Here is an 18,508-nt window from a genome sequence, read left to right as displayed (position 1 = left end):
TGATATTGCAAATCAAGCAGGTTTGAACTTACTACGTGAGTTACAAAGAACTGGGTTATTATTATACAAAGAGTAAATCTGTAGCTCGCTCTACGCACTCAATTGCACAGAAACCACCACAAAACTTCGAATCACTGAAAAAATTTTCAAAGTCTACAACATCAGCTTCATACAGAGAACTGGGCTCTAGATTTGGCGGAGTGCGAAACTGCGGCTCCTAGACTCTATCACAAGCCTTCGGCATAACGAGAAGAAATGTTATAGTGTTGTCAGCACCAGAAAAATAGCCAGATGCTACGTGAAAATAAAATGGAGCTATTCTTTCATAAAACCGAGAAAGCAGGTATAAAGTAAGATACTTACAGAAAAGAAATTTTTTAGAAAAATATATACTCCTTATGAAACCCATAAGTAGAGAATTTAACAGAATTAAAACAAAATACATAACCGTCTTCTAGCTGGTGGAGGCTGAAAATTTTCCCTATTTACGATCGTTCTATCATGGGATATTTCTAATTTTACAAAAAACAACAGAGAAGTTCGAGTTGGAGTCAACTTGCTGATACATTTCGCATTTTCGGTATTATCGCCTTAAAAAGCTTACATCCAAGTCTCGAACTCCGTCTGACAACTTCTCTTAAATGCTTGAGATTTTGTATATAAGCAGCCAAACACCCAAACACCAAATAATTTGGCTGAATTGAGTGTTAGGGTGTACGTTCCTGGGAGCTTAGTATGAGTATTCAATACTGCGAAAAATACGACACTTGATGTATGGACATATGTACGAATGCCACCTCACGAGCTCCGGAATGTTTCTACGACAATTACTTGTGTGTTATTGGATTTCGTCGTTTCATAGCAATTCGTTGCGAATGTAAATATTTTCATTCGTGTCGTTAAGAAAAATAAGTTTATAAATTCACCTTGAGACGGACATCCTGAGCACGTGTGGGCGCCGAACGATGGACGGCAAATCAAATTTAATTGTTTTTGGTCTGTTGGCTTTTGATTGTTACATAATTGGATTTTATGCAAAATACAATAGCCAATCGAAGTGTCTTCACACACACACACTTACACAAATTTTACACGCGCATACATTAATACACCTGCTCGGTAATTGTTGTTGGTGTGGTTGCTTTCGTCTCAGCAACTCAGTACGAATCGTTTGGAGTAATTAGAAATACGACGGCTAATAATCACATAATCCGTTACTGCTGCCTCGGCTGCTGGTTACTTCTTCGCCGGGTCCGCGACCTCCCGCCTCGCTTGCCCCCCTCCCTTATTTTGCTGGTTAGTTGCCAAAAAATTTCGATTGCAGCAGATATGACTCAAACATCGACAGCGGAGGGGGCTGAGTAAGTGAATCGTTATTGCCTTGGCGGCTGCTGCTCGGTGTTCACTGTGTCCTCGCTTCATTATCCGAGCAGCGCTGAATCATGGGATGAGTAGTAACACACGTAGTGTGGTGGCACAGTAATGCCAAGAATTCATCAATATCATCGAAATCCCTTTGGATGGAAACAACAAAATATGAAAATTTTTTCGAAATTTTTTTTTTTAAAGAATCGAAAGATTAAACGAGTAACGAAGATTGACTTTCGGTTACAGATGGAAACAAGATACTCCTACTTGAAGTGAAATTGTCATAGGCTTGCTCTCATTATACCTTGAACAGCGTATATTAAGTTTGCCACTAAGTTTGTAACACCTAGAAGGAAACGTCGGAGACCCTATAAAAAATATATATAACTGAACAGCAAGGAACTGGGTCGATTTAGCTATGTCCGTCTGTATATGTACAAACTAGTGCAGATCGGATCACTATAGCATACTTGTATAGCTGGACTACAAACTGACCGATCAAAATCATATTCTTGTAAGAAATATTTTGTATTTGTGAAGGGTATGATAGATTCGGTGTAACCGAAGTTAACGTTTTTTTTCGTTTTTGTAATATATTTGCTTATACTGAAGGTCACGTAGTCTCTTCAGTCCTACATACATCCAGTTTTTATTACGAAATATTTAATCTAAAACTGATAGTGATTGACCGATATCACTCTGATTTTAATTATTATTCATTCAATTATTACAATGAGAATAAAATTCTTATAAATTTTCTTATAAAAGGTATATAGTGGGTACAGTTTGACCCCATTGTATCTAGTTTTGTTATTACGACATTAATTGCCAAAAACAGAGAATCTCTAAATTTCATTAAGAACCCTCACAGATTGACCAATATATAAGGTATAAAGTCAAGCGGATGTTGGAAAATCAGTATATATGTATTAGGTATATGGGGATTAGGGGAAGTTTTACAGATTTCATCCATTTTATGTAAGTGAATACCCTGTTATTAGAAAGAAATTCTTTTTGAATTTCTTTAATATTTTTACATATTGACCGACAGATGCGGTATAAAGTCAACCGGGAGCTCGAAAATATTTACATTATTGTATTTATATGGGGGTTAAGGCAAGAAATGATCCGATTTTACCCATTTTCGGCACAAGGGCATGCTGTCATGATAAAAATATTCTTCCCAACTACGAATACTAGAATTCACAGATTGACCGATATATTCAGTAAAAAATCAGACATATGACTAGGGTCCACATATTTGGTGTCTGGCTCCATGAAAAGTTATAGTCCGATTTCGACAGTTTTTGGGCGTAAAATAAAATTGAGGGCACGGTTTGTGCAAAGTAAAGTTTTCTGTAAGTGAAAGAATCAAATGGAATTTAAAAGTGTAAATAAACAATTTCAAATAGGAGTTTTCAATTTTAAAAATATAATATAGTTTAAACATTTTATAAGATTTTAAAAACTAAAGATATTATATTTATAATTGAAATAAAAAAGCATTCCAAAAAACTTTTTTAATAAAAATATATTAATAATTTAAATTTAAAATAATAATACAATAAAATATTTACAAAAAATATTTCAAAATTCTAGTATACATATTTTTTTTTAAACTATTCAGAATTTGCCGAAAAGTTTTTTTTTAATATTTTGATATTCTTTTAAAATACAAAAACTCGCTGGATAAGTCACAAATTCCCCTCATGTTCCAAAAGAGACAATAAAATATTTATTTTACGCCAATGATATGAAGCCTCTGGCTAGTCGTATAAGAGCTATGTGTATATTTAAATATATGGTACATACATTAGGGTGCGTCAATACTCAATAAAAATTAATCATTTTAAATTGTAAAGCTTATAATCGGGAAATTTTCTGTTCTCCAAAAATGCTCTGTATAATTTTTCGATTAGGTCAAACAATAGGCATTGATAGGCACAGACAAAAAAAACAGCGATACCATTTTTGTAAAGCAGTAAATTTCCTACAAGCCTATGAGCTTTTGATCTACTCTAATATATATAATATTATATATATACTACATCGGTTGCCTGTAAACATCCAAAATGCCCTTAGGTAATGAAGTAGCTGTTTCAACTTGATTGACTGTTTGAATGAATGATTGATAGTCGGAATGAGCTGGTCTGTCAAAAATAGCTATTTTAGGACACGTTAATAAGGTGAAAGCACCAGGACATTTGATTTATTTAACATTACGATTGTCAAGATACGCATTTGTGTAAGTATGTATGCAAGTGTGAATGTAAACTTAGCGAAAATAAAATGCAACAGAAAAAATAAGAAAGGCAAAGCAATTATCACTTTGATGTGGGTGTCTAGAAGCACATACCATATGTATATAATTTAAATGTATTTGTCAATATTTATTATAAATAAGAAACTATTTGAGACACGAACAGCTTGTGAGTTCAAAATGAAATTGTTTTTTCCGAGACAATATTTTATTTTTATACTTGTTCTTACAGTTCAGTTCGTGCTGTAATGACTTGCTCTAGTAAAAGTAGTAATTTTGCTCTAGTATTTCAAAATAAGTGTGTATTTCTGTTATGACATCTTAAATAAGCTTTTGCCCGAAAAGAGCAATACGCATCGGTATCCAGTAAATTCGACCTCGTACGGATTATTTTGCCTGGGTCTTTCCAGAATCCAAGTTTTTACACATCAAACATCTTAGGTGCTTATTAATTTTTATCTTTATTCTATAACAGCCTAAATACAAATGTTTTAGTACCGATATGAGGATCTCACAAGACTATTTGAGCTTTGGAGCTGTTAATCTAACAGAGACCTTTATACAATACGAATACGTTATCTAAAATAAATACAATAAAAAGATCCCTTAGGTATTTACGAAAAGTATTCAGTTATCGCGACCGAGATGCCGATGGACAAGGCAAGCAAACAGTGGATTTGGCACAGTAGCAACAATAGCAAGGCTCCAACAGACAACATTACAGATCGAGCTTTTGATTCTTAATAGATGTGACACGTTGTCCAGAAGAATGAACTCTTTTAATAGAAATCAAGTAAATACACTAAATGAGAGTGAGTAAATAAATTGCTTGTATTTGTACGTCGGCTGCGAAGTACTTTTATAATTTTACCAAAGAGAATTTCTTCATCGTTGCCTGAGCAAAAAATCCACTATTCTACCGCACAAATGTCATAGCAACAAGATCAATCAATTATTTGCATACGAGGAAATTTTGGACTGAACACTTGAATGTTATAATTTTATATGGTGTCTCTTTTAGTCAGGAGTTCAACGCATTTGGTTATACGGTTGTTTTTTTTTTAGATTATATTAGGTTAAAATATACAGCACCGACCTAATAGTTCGATTATAACTAAATCTGTAAAAATTCTTTATCAGTCATATCAGGCTTTAACAGACTAAATCCAGAGATCTCACTTGGACAGCCCAGAACGTCGGTCCGTTGTGGTATCTAAAACTCCCAAATAATGGTCATAAATACTCTCATTATTCGACAAAGAGCTTGTGACTGCTAATAGCAGTGTCGGCTATCTTTCTTGGTTTGCCAAATGTATGACTGTCGAGATGTTTTAAACTCAGTCTTGCCAACGTTGATCAATGGAGGAAAAAGGTTTTTTGGTCGTTGAATATTTTTTGGATACGATTTTTTCGAGGATTTGTTCGCTTTGAGGCGACCCAAAATGGTTCATACTAAATATCTGTAAACAAGACTTTTTGATGTTATGAGAAATTTAGGAAAATCACTGTGTAACCGTACCACTTACTTATATGAACACATGTTGCTTCCGTGTGTGCCTTTTAAAAATACGAGCATACGGAAACCTTCAGAAGTAAATATTGCAAATTAAAACCTAAAGCATTATACACAAGTGTACGAGTATGTATTACCAGCTGAATATATGACTTCTTAAGCCTCGCTCCACCAACAGCTCAAGTTGCTCGGCCGTCAAAACAAATATTCTAGTTAATGTAAATACTAGGAACAAACAGTAAAAACAAAAAGCAACAACACCAAACGTGCATGTTTTAAAAGGATATCCGGTACTCGACGGCTTGGGCCCACGACGTCGCATCGCCCAACCAAGTAAACATAGGTACATACACATGCACGACACAGACAGGCACATTAAACGGATGAGCGAGTTTTATGGGAGTTTGTGACTTGGGACGAGGGTGTGAACTAATGTGTCTTAAACGGCCGGTGTAGCAGATGAAGAGAATATGGTACAACAATGAGGCTGAAGAGTGCAACAATGCGAACAAAGAATGTTGAAAAACTAGAGATTTTCAAATAATCCTGTCAGTATGTGTGTGCTTGCGCGCCTACACTAAGCTGCACCAGACAAGCCAACCAGGCAGACAGCTAGCTATCGCATTAGAAAAATTTTCAGCGGTTGAGTGCATAATGTGCGCGACGGACACATGTCATGACATACATATTCGAGCCCGATTACATATTTCAAGTTATGCTGTATATTTTCTACAGAATCCATTAGTTTTGAAATTTAAGTTTTTTTTTTAGAATTTTTCAAATACATTTTTTTTTTTGAAATTTGAAATTTTTTATATCCTCTTTCGAATTGTGGAAACAACAGTCGTTTTCGAATATTTTTTTTTTGATTTAAAAAGTTTGTTTTGAAAAATGCCCTTTTTCCAAACGTGAAAACAGCAGTCGACCAAACTGTGCCGGCTGAGATAAGCCAGAACGCCATAAGAGAAAAAAACGCAACGGCGTGAATCGCTAAAGTCAAAATGGCGATGGGAGACGAACCGCGCAAAAATGTAGAACGTTGACATTTTGAATTTCTGTGTGTGTGTGCGTGCCTAGTCTACTGGTGAACAAATCGCAAATGCATACATACATATTTGCCGTTAACCGTAGAATTGTTTCGCTCGTCTCGGGCTTGCGGCTGCTGTGCCACACTGCCACTACATGTATGTTTTTGTTATTTTTCTTTCTCTTTTCACATTTCTCTCGCTTGTTGCTTCTTTTCTACCACATTTATTGTTGTTGGTATTGTTTTGCATCAGTGTTGCTGCCGTTGGTTGTCTTTGGTTTGGCCTCGTGCCAGCACAGGGTTGATTCGTGCAGAAAACGAATTTTTCAAAACTTTTTTCTTTCGTTTTACAACAATAATTAAAACGGTAAATAAGTCAAAAGTAAAAAATGGTATGAAGCAACAGAAAACATGAAATAAATATTGAAAAAGTAAATAAATTCGCAAATCTGGCCGACACATATATATAGCATATGTACTTACATAAAACATTACTATACATACATATGTATATTACATGTACAAGGCGTGTCACGAAGTAAACAGGTCGCCGACGAAACTGCTTTTAATTAATTTCATTGGATAAAAAGGTTAAGCTGGATTAATTCGCAGGTCTATAATTTTTGAAGAACATTAAGGATACTGAAGTGATCTCTAACGGTTGTATGTGTTGTTGGCATGAGTAAAGTCGTTGCTTGGATCTGTTCTCTCTAGAGTCTGTTGTAAGAAAACCAATAAGAAACTCCGATGTGTTTCAAGCAAAACTTGCCTAAAACATGTCTATATGTAAGGGTGTATTAAAATAACAATCATTGGACTGATATTCATTTAAATCGCTTTGAGATCATAGAGACTAATAGGGCACCACGAGGGTTCACATGTATTGGGACGTATTTCCCCTTAAAATACTTACTTTTAACTTCATTTCAGGAATTATTTCTGCACCATACTTTCGATAGCTGGAATGACAGAAACCCGTAAAAATCTGTTATATACGTCTCAATGGAGAGACTAAAAGTTTTATTCTCAAACATCTGTCTTAGGATTGCAAGTATAATATGATATAAAATTTGTCAAAGGATTCCTGAGCCTTATGATTCATGTACCCTTAGATGAGCAATTAATTTATTTCTGTAGACTCGTGGTGCATATAATCAGAATGTTCAAAATCTATCATAACCTTAACCTATGTTCTGCTTGGGTAGATTTTTTAAGGTTTAATGAATACCAGCTGCACTTTGTATATCTCGCGATTCACATTAAGTTTTTTAAACGACCTACACGACCTAAGTGCGATTTCGTTGATTCACAGCCATGATGCTTTGAAATCGGTAAATTCCAGTGATGCCTAGGATTTTGTGTTTACCTCGGGTCCTTTTTATTTAAAATTACCGACTCTTCGCCAAGACGATGGTGTAGGTCTTAAATATTCGAATAAGATAAAAGACTCAGGGCTTGACCTTCTTGTTTGAGGTATCATTCTGAACACATCGTTGTTGTTTTGATAAAGTCATATGTATCTATCATCGCGAACCGATCTTTAATTCCATTTAACTACTACTGTTACTGGCTTAGCGTTCGAATATTTGACAATTATAGGAAACTTAATACTCATTCTTTAAAGTCTAGATAAATCTGCTTCCATGCAAAGTTGCGTGGGTTTCAGAGAGAGGATATTTGTTGATGAATGTCAGATCTCTATATAAGCCGACTCCTTGGTATTAACCGCTTATTAACAAACTCACCAAGAAGCGCACTCTCAAGATATAAGGTTGATCCATTTCTCTTTTTGTTTTGATAGGCTGACGTAAAATCAAACTAAGACGTAACGGACTTCAGAGGTGTTGTATTCAATAGTTCATTAATACTTTGGCAACTAGTGATCGCTTTTACTTCAAAATTCATCTTTGAGAACTCATTTTATTGTAGTATAAGTATAACAAATGGCACAGCGTTTCCTATTCAAATTCACGAAATACCTATTATAAATATAGATCTATTTTTTTCTTTACCTTTATTTCCGTTCCACTCTTGATTTCACAATCGAGCTTAACGCATTTTTCCTGAAGAGGATAGTGAAGATAGTAACTTTTATTTGATCTAAGCCCGCCTGAGTTCAGTGGATTGAGCTGTTTTGTTGTTTCGTGATCTCAGAACACGAAAACTTCTTAAAGGAAACGGTTTTTAATAACGATTTGCTCTTGAGATCGGAAGTCTAAAGGTGATCAGAGACAATACATTCAATCAAGGCAGTAGCTGGCGGGGGCACTGAGTTTTTCCGCGACTCGAATGCTCGCCATTTGCATTTTATTTCCTTGCCTGACAAAGTCTCATTTTTCGGGACGGCAAACGTCAAAACTGTCAGATAATGTATGCGTTCAATTATGAGGAACAGTAGATGAAGGGAAAACTGAAAAGAACAATGCGAAAATGTGTATGTATGTAATTCATTAAGGTAAATACGGTCCATGGCATAGCTGTGTCGAGGGCATAACAAAGACCAGTATGCACAACAACAAGCTCGTAAACTTGATGAGAAATCGTGCATGTACGCGCTTTAATGGGCTAACACATACTTACAAATTTTTTTACCATATATATGTATTAGTTTATACATGTATATAAATATTTACATATATCAACATACATACATACTATATACTATATACCTTGGAAAATTAATGCTGCTTTGAGTGGCCGACTTCACGTAGGCGTCCACTGACAGCCAAATTTGTTGTATGTTGTACGGGGGCGAAGAGACACGGCACCTAGGCACCAACAAAACAAACAAAAAAGTCAGAAACAACAATAAAAATAAAAAATAAAAAACGTTTGCGAAGCGGTCTTAACCAAAGACCCATAGAAGATGACAAGAAATTAAGTGAAATTTATTGACGACAACTGTCGGCCATAATCATCTAGCTGGTGTTATTGGTGGTGCCTTAGTTGTTGTGGCTGTGACACACACACAAGCACAATAGTAGCGGAAATGTTGCCAAAGCGTGTGGAAGAAGAGTGAAAAAAGTCAAAACAAACTGAAACTTTTACTTTTGTACTACAACCGGGACGTACAGGGCGGACAAGGGGGCGCGCCGACACCCTCACTTCGTAGCTGGAAAACAAACTACAGTTGCAGACAAGGTATATACGCATATGTATGTGTGTATGTATGCTTTCATATGCACCTACAATTAAGTGCTACCAACAATCTCGGTGCCTCGCAGATCTTTGTCGGTGTGGGAGGTTGCTACTGGATATCAAAACCATGGCAACTCCGGGCACATAGCACACTAGCCATACAATCCAGCTCTGCACCACGCAACGCACTCGCTACATATTCATATAAAAAAATTCCTCCACCTCCCGCGCAGCTTTAATCTGTATAGTCGCTGCGTCGCTGTCATGAGTAACTCGGTGGTTCTTTTGGCCGTCTGGGGTCCATCACACTCTCAGTCAGTCGATGTCAGTGTGTGCGTGAAGCATGTAATTTGCCGTCCAACAAAAGTGTCAGTATGTGGCAAGAATTATGACGGGGGACGATGCTCAAGATGAGTCCACAACACGGTATGTGCGTGTGTGTGCCGATTCGTTGGCGTGGGTGTTGTCTTGGATGCCATGCCAGTAGGTGGTGTGCTGGCGCGGCATTACATATAAATGCAATGAGGCGTAAAGTTGCCAGCAGTGGGTGAATGCATTCCTTCGGCTCATGTAGCGGTGGCTCACGCAGTAGGTGTGCGGAATGCATGTGTAGTAATGTTTTGCTCGGACTTTTTTTTACTCAAATACCTGAGAAAGAGGTTCTGTTAGCACCGGACGATATTGAGATCGCTTAGCAGTGATATCGAAGCTTATGTTTAAGGGTTCTTTTCCTTCAAAGCCGCCTCTCAAAAATTCCAATTTTCAGCAAAGAAACTTCAGTGTGAAATCAAAGCCTTTGAAAGCTTATAAGGAACCTGAAGTGGGTAATTCTATATGCAAAGATTAGATTCGATTTTGAGGTTCTTCAACTTGTCCAATTTCATTATTAAAAATAATAAGCGTGAAGGAGATCATATACTTGTATATATATCTAAATTTTTCTTTCGGTATACGTAGAACACTATTATATTCCCGTGAGCTCGATCCCCCAACGAAGAGAACTCGTACAAGTATAACACATTTCTCGAACAAGAGTTGAATGTTTCGGAGTCCTCTTCCGTTTTCTTAGCTAAGCTTCAAAATATTTCACTACTTAAACAACAACATGGACTTCAAGAAGCTTAAGCATAGGTATCAACTGAGAGGGTTAAAAAAGTATGCGGTTGAAACTTTTTTTTTCAAATTAATCCAGTAAAAATGATAAGATAAATGAGTAATAGTTTATAGGTATCAAATTTAAAAAGTCTCAAAGAGGAGTAAAGTTCTAGAATGACTTCTTTTTGAAATATTTTTGAGAAGGGTTGCCACATGCTTGCACATTTAATTTTTAATATATTGATGAAACAAATTCTATACACCACACTATCTCTGGTATTGAACCTAAATTATAATCAAAAATATTATATAATTTTTAATATTTTATTATTTTAAGTATCATGTTGAATATAATTTTTTTGTACTTTCAGTTTTTTCGCACGACACAAGCACCTGATGTGGAAGACACGTCGCCGGCGTCGCGTACATTGATTGCCATATACAGAGTTGCTTTTACAGACAACGTTTTAGTCATTCGCTAGTTCACCACAATTGAGAGCAAAAACTCTCAAACGGGATTATTTAAATTGTTGCCATAAATTTAGGGTTCAAAAGCCACAAAAGCAACACTGACGATAGTGAAGATAATAAAAAAAAGATAATAATTTTGTAACCTCCTGTGGCTGTACATAGATATTAAAAGGAAATTAAAATAAATAAAGGAATACTACGACTTACTATTTTTAAGCAGATAAAGTGTGGTGAGTTTGAAAAATGTTCGGATTTTACTCATTACTTTTAAGATCATAATTACTGAAATTATTTATTTAAAAAATCATAAAAAAATTTCGAAAAAAATGTATTTTTGCTATGAATTTAAGAAAAGTATTTTACCATAAGAAAAATTTATAATTATTTCTACCATATTTATTATTCTTTTTATGAATTGTTATATGCATATATATATGTTTTTTAAAAATATTTTTGTTGTTTTTGAGTGAGTTCGCTTTACAAAATTTATAGCATGTTCCTATAAAAATTATTCTTAATGTTTGTATAGATTTGCTTCGATTATGCACTTGTGTGTATATTTTTTAATTAACGTCCGCCCATTTCCTGTCTGTCCTCTGCTTGATTAGTTGTTTTTGTAGATGGACCGCACCATTGTCACGAAATTTCCCTTCTACAAAGTATATATGTATGTATGTATGTACATATGTAGTATAGAAATGTGCCACAATTGAAGTTGACTTTCTGTATATACAGTGGGCAAAAACTACTTAACCGGATTTATATACTTGTAAAATTGTATTCTCTTATCTTGAAATCAAAAGCCTCGATCTTTTTTGCATCGTCATCCTTTCAAACTTACTGTAAGGTGATACATATAAACATTGTGGGTTCCTTAACAAAATCGCAAGGTCTGTTGCAAGATACTTAGCCCAAAAATACATCTTTAGGGCCCAAAAAGAGAAAACGTTCGGAATTGTCAGCGTCCACTAAACAATAGACGTGTTATCTAGGGCTTCTCCCAATAGTTTGTTCCAAATCGATACAAACCAACTCGGAGTTTTAACAACAAATTCTGTGATTACTTCTAAACTATAGTGACCCATAGTGTGCTGGTAAGAGCTTTCGAAAGAGTTGAAGAGTTTCAAACTTGGCTACGTAGCTCTATAGCATTAAAATTTGTTTTAGAAGAATGTCTCAACAAAGAGCTCCTTTTTTGATTCGCAGTAGCATAGTTAGGAGATCGGATACTGCAGATCACGGCAAACCCTTAAACTTTATAAGTCAGACTCCTACCAACTGCGGGCTTCTCACAACTATCTCCCGCAGAAATTAGTAATTGTTTGTTGACCTTCGATACTTACTTGTTTAAACTGGGAAATTGACAAGTCCATATTAGTTTTGAGTTTGTCCGAAAGAAATGTTGGATTTTAGAAGTGAACGAACATAGGTATGTATTTCTCATAATAATTTACATTTCTTCAATGGAATTTCCATTTCAGCCCATTGTACTTCGTAGCTAACCTCGATCGGTACCCGTACATACCGCACTCGGGCGGTGGCATTTCAACAACCCATCGACAGTAGTGCCGTTAAGTATGTTCGATGTGTGCATGAAAAATGTTCGCTGGTTGCGTGGCCAACTGGCAACTGCCTCCATCCGCCAGACACGAGATTTAAGCGATGCAAGTACCCAAGAATCTTTGCATCTACACAGAATTAATATGTGCATGTGTCTTCTCCCGGCAAGTATTCGCATTCAATCGAGGAACTCAAGTGCCAGCAGCGCCTTGCTTCGGCTGCCAAAGTGCCGTTAAGCCACTGAATGGCTGATCAGAAGATCCTACAATTTGCCAGCGCACCCCCCTGCACCCCTTGCACTAATGGTCAAGTACTCGCATATACAAATGTTTGTGTGCGTGTGAGTACTCCCTTGGGTTACCGGCTGCCTGCGCTCGTTCGGTCGTTCGCTGCAATTAAGCATAAATACCGAAATCGGCGACACTCGAGTGACAGGTGCTGCCAAACTGCGTTAAATCAACAGACGACGCGGCGAATAACAACTGCAACAATAGTCACATTACAGAACAACAACAACAGCAGCGACATGCAAACAACTTACACATGTCATTTTAGCGTCGCTGTGTTGTTGCTTTTCTTACTGTTGCACGTTGGCTGCACTCACGTATGGGTCGCAGTCGCTGGGTGTTGTTTTTGTTACTGCAGACAGCTGTACGGGGCATGCTGTCGCCAACATACTTACGCGTGATTTCTTCCTTACTTTGTTGTTGTTTTTCTTATTTTCGTTAGTTGTATTTCGTTTTCGCATTTCTTTCTTAACTTTGTACGCGCCTTTGATCTGAAAAAAAGTCTCCAAAGCAACAAATGCATTTCGCAATGGGATATGTGGAGTCTCGAGGGTGAACTCATAAGCAAGGCGTTATAAAGACTGGATGCATTGGCTGAAGACGGCAGAGTATGCTGATTTCAAATAACTCGGACGCAGAAGACGAAATGCAATTGGGCGGAGAACTTGGGTAATTTCCGGAAATCACAAAATAAAGATATCGAACGAGGTTCTAAGATCGAATCTGTAAAAATTCCAAAAAAATAAAATAATTTATGAATTTGACCTAGACTAGACGTGACTTTGACTAGATATAAGGACTGAAGACTTACGGGTTCTAATTTCAAGCTATACACATAGCTACTTCTGCCCATGCTAAGTCTGATTTCCTGAGTAATCGGCCTAACTGGGCATGCTGTTCTTCCTAATAGATGCTCAAGTCCAAATGGGAAATTTCATTGAATTGTCATTTTGTTGTGAATTCAGCACTATTTAAACAACTCATCATCGTTCGGGTATGCTCTGCATTCCGCCATTCCGACATTTTGTCAAATGAGAAAACCTTACAGCCAAAACGTTCCTCGCTATCTTAATAGGGTTTGCGTGCAAGTGGGATAAATTTTACGTCCTAATTGCCAATCTCTGTAAGTGCAAGAGAAGTGTATTAAGTCTAAAGTATTGATTTTGGTATATATTGTTTTGAATATATATCATTTTGACTCAACTTACACTTCTCTTTGTGAGCTGACTCTTGCTGTTATATAAGGAATGTGTAAAGCTTGAACACCATATAAGCGTTTCATAGTCTTTCAGAGTACCTATATTCAAAGTAAGGGAATGCCAAGCAACTGGAAAGTTTGCTATTGAGTTTCAGCGTAGGACTTTATTTCAAACTCTATGCTGTGATTAGGTTAATAAGAAGTTGCATTGAAAGGCTTGTGATTCCCTGAACTTGTGCAATCAATTTTCCATACATATCCTATTAAATTTGATATAATATAATATACGTTCTCTTGAACTAGTTTTGAACGCTTGCTCTTCCAAAAAGGATTCTTCAATGCACTTTCATACAGAGTCCTTCGCGAGTCTACAGTTTTTCTTTTTTGGCTTTTACATAAAAGAAACTACGTTGTGCTCATAATTCAGTTGAACTTATGCCCGATCGGCTTAGAATTTATACTTATTAAACCATCAATCAACCACCCACATTCAGCCACTCATTCAGGGTTGATTCGAATAAAACGATGAAATTACATTCCCCTGAGTGGGTAATGTCGACTGATTAAGGTGCGTGTACAAAATGAATACAGCGAAACAGGAGAAGCATCAATTTGAAAATCGCTATTTAATGTAGCATCTTGCTGCAGATGTATTGGCTCCTCTTTCTCATACTCATAAATTTTTTCATCAAATTAAAATACCAGTAATTGCCACATTTCGGCGTCGCAAAAACTCAAAAACAAATTGCGCACGCTGTAAAATCAGCTCTTCTTCTCTACACTCCTCACAATTCTTTGTCTTCTTTTGCCAAAATATTAAATTACAAAATTAATCAAAACAAAAGAAAAAAATTGTGTAAAATCGATGAGCAAAGCGCGCAATGACGCAAGCGGCTGCTGCCAGTGCGTCGAAGGCGGAAACTTCACAGTTTGGGGTAATTGGGTAAATAGTTGGAGGGGTAAACGACACGGAATGGGCAAACCAATTGGGTAGGTCGTAAGCTTCTAGCGCTTACTTGTACATAATTACCAAAAATGGGAGTTTAATTAAAATTAAAATGATATTCGACCAAACAACAACAATTACTATTAATTACTTAAATTCGCGGTAACACCGAACGGATTATGAGTAAGTGAGTTCATTAAAGAGTATTTGGTTGGGTTCTTAAAAACAAACAGTAGGTTGAGTAAATGACAATTTTTAAGCTTTTGGAACAACTTTGCGGCTGAGAAATTTCCCGCGTAGATCAAGTATCTCCTGATTTATCCTAAAAACACCAAGGAAAGCGAATTCGTGGTAAGGGGTAGGAATTTTTATTATATTTTCCACTCTTTTTGGTTATTGGAACAAGCCTTATTCTATTAAAACGTGTTGCTCAAATGTCGTGGATTTTAGATACACTGCCTGATTGAATTCTATACTTGTCAAACAATAAATTTTTTGATAATTCCCTGATCATAAGATTAATCGAAGTCGATGATATAACGAAACATTGTAACGCCTATCCAAAGCTTTTGACTCCATTTCATAAAATTCGGGAGCTGAAAAGGAGAAAATTAAAATAAGTTCGGCTTCAAGTAAATTAAAAAAAATCAAGTTGGTAATAGTACATTTTAGTAAAAAAAAATATTATTTTACTGTTGGCAACCCTATTTATGAAAATATTATACGTATATGTACCAAAATTAATTGATGCTATAATAAATCTCCAAAGATGATAGACCTACATTTTATGTTTCCAAACATATTTTGTTTTTTTTAGTTGGCAACTCTGTTTCTATATAGTTATATATAACCATTTTTAGCAGTATGAAATCCTATTTAAAATTGCAAAATCGCATTTCTGCGAAAGATAAATAATATAAGATCAAAAAATTTAGTTAGCAACACTATTTAAAATAACAGTATTAGTTGAATCAAAAGTATTACAAACTTCGCCGGAGATAAGTTTTGGCTACTAGCGAAACTTTATACTATGCATTGCAGGCTCAAGAAGTACCTCTTTAAGACCTATGTACATTCAATATTGAAATGATCAGCTTCATGAGCTGAGCCGATTTAGCCATGTCTGTCTGTATATACCCGAACTGGTCCTTTAGTTCTTGAGATATCGATTAGAAATATTGTACACGTCCTTTTCTCCCCAAGAAGCTGTTCGGAGCCGCAGATATCGGACCTTTATAGCATATAGTTGCCATACAAACTGATCGATCAAAATCCAGTCTTTGTATTAAACACTTTTGCTTACAGTGCAATTTTCGAAGTAATTGTTCAGATCGAATCTCTTTAGCATGTTATGTATATAGCTGTCATGCAAACTGACCAATAAAAATCAAGATAAAGATCTTTTTATACCCTTTTATGCTGTAAGGATTGCACCTGTAATGAGTATTATAGCTGCAACCGAAGTTAATATTATATATTTTCTTGTTTTATTTTTAGCTTAATGCTATTGAATCCCTTAATTTTTTATAGTTGACATCTTTATTTAATATTTTTTAACGAATTTTCGATTTGTTTTCTCTGTGATTCTATGTTGGCAACCCTATTGAAAAACATTTTAAAAGGAAGCTTTGTCGACATGCAAGCACCATCTTATCGTTTTGAACAATTTTGTTTTGTGATAGAGAATGAAATCGACTCATTATGGTACATTCGGACATATACTACGAGTATCTACAAATGTACATACATATGCAGGTATATCTGTATATATACTCAAGCAATCACACTTATATAGTTAGAGGAATTTTCACGATTTTTCTGGCAGCAAAATCCGAATGTGACTTTTACACGCTTAATTGCTTTTCGCTTCACCCCTTAGGCGGTTGACGATGTCGCCGAAAAGTTAAACAAACAACCAAACAACAACACTAAATAACAATAATAAATACAGTGAAATAACAACAAATGCAACGAAATGCTACTTTATACGGCGAGACGTTCGTTTGCGCTCTTGGCCAACAGCCAAAAAGCCAAGAAAAAAAAACTTTATAACAAAATTGTAAACTTAAGAAGTGCATGGTGTTTTTGTAGGTATATAGGGATGTGTATGTAAGTATATACATATGTATATGTCGTTGTAGGGATGTGTGTGTGTGTGTATGAAAAAGTCGTAGCGGCAGTGTGTCCAAGCGACTATACACAACTGCTTAATACTAATGACAGCCGCTTCAGCAGCCATCAAAGGTGGACAGCAACAACACAAACAACAAATAAACCGAAATCGAAGAACCGAAACACCGAAAAACAATTCGAAATTGTTGCGAAAAATATGAGGAAAAAAATGTTCAAAGTGCTTTAGAAATTTCGAAACTTTTTACGCAGAGGAATGGAGGGATTGAGGGAGGGAGGGGCTAACAGGGTGTTGAAAGATATGTGTATTTGATTCGATTTCTTTTTTAATTTTTTTTCTTTTTGTAAAAATTCACCTTTATTGCTGTTTACTGTTGTTGCCACCACTTTTATAGCGGCCATAATTGTAAAAAACATACACACATACATACATAAATGATGTTGATGTTTTTGTATAGCTGTCAAAAGCACAAAAAATCTGGGTTTGTTGCTGCCTTTGTTGTTGTTTTGCTTAATATGAGTTTGCCGATTTTCGCGCCCCACCAATAAAATTATTTTATGAGGACAACTGCTGAGTTGAGTTCCGAGGTGAGAAGCTGGGAGTGATGCCAAGATATGTATGCCAGGTAGAATCAATTAAGCATATGGCAACACGAAATTGTAGCCAAAATATTGGCAGAGGAGGAAGAACGAAGGAATAAAAAAAGTGATGGCGGCGGAAGAGAATATTGAGGTCGAGATTGCGCTTTCGTCGAATTGTAATAAGAGGGTTCCATCGTTAGTCTTATAGAGAGTTCCATTCAATTTTTATTTTAGTCTCGTCAAACTTCTGGGTATCAAATCGCAACACCTAGAGAATTAAAACACTTACGTATTTATTTCTTTTGCATTAGTTTAAGGTCCTTTTTCCGCTTTCATACCAAAATAATTCTTCCAAGTGTCAGTTCGAAACTTCTAGTGAAGCCATTACATGCACAATTTTTTCAAACAGGGTATAACATATTAAGTTTGCCACGAAGTTTGTAACACTCAAAAGAAAACGTCGGAGATCCTATAAAGTATATATTCAACGTGACAAGCTGAGTCGATTTAGTAATGTCGATCTGTCCGTTTATCTGTATGTCTAAATACAGGCGAAGTAGTCCCTCAATAATTCAGATATCGATCTGAAATTTTGAACCCGTTATTTTCTCCCAAAAAAGTTGTTCTCTTGTCCTAATCGCCGATATCGGACCACTACAGCACAAGCTTCGAACATATTGTTCAAATCGGACGACTATAGCATATAGCTGCCATACAAACTGACGTTAACGTTTTTTCTTGTTTTCAAATAAAATTATCTGTAACACCTATTCAAAAATGCGTCCGATCCTTAACGATTCAAAATATTTGGAGATCTTCGTAACTTTAGTACCGATTATTGTTGACGTATATATTAATTTCATCAAACAGTACTGCAAGGAAAATGCTTAGAACGGAAGCCATTTTCCCAATTTGGAAAAGCTGACCTGGTGA

At 35.9% G+C, this 18,508-nt stretch overlaps 1 protein-coding gene across 13 annotated transcripts in view; it reads left to right on the top strand.

The window, feature by feature from the left end:
- The window catches only part of Mef2 (myocyte enhancer factor 2), a 185,045-nt gene that overhangs the window by 69,272 nt on the left and 97,265 nt on the right, over positions 1-18,508 (top strand). For all 13 annotated transcript variants that reach the window (XM_070108600.1, XM_070108587.1, XM_070108590.1 and 10 more), the window contains one exon: positions 10,773-11,102. The gene's annotated coding sequence lies outside the window, so the exon portion shown is untranslated. The remainder of the gene's footprint in view (positions 1-10,772; positions 11,103-18,508) is intronic.

The sequence above is a fragment of the Bactrocera oleae genome, chromosome 4, assembly GCF_042242935.1.
Source record: "Bactrocera oleae isolate idBacOlea1 chromosome 4, idBacOlea1, whole genome shotgun sequence".
NCBI lineage: Eukaryota > Metazoa > Arthropoda > Insecta > Diptera > Tephritidae > Bactrocera > Bactrocera oleae.
This window is presented reverse-complemented; position numbering and strand designations above follow the sequence as displayed.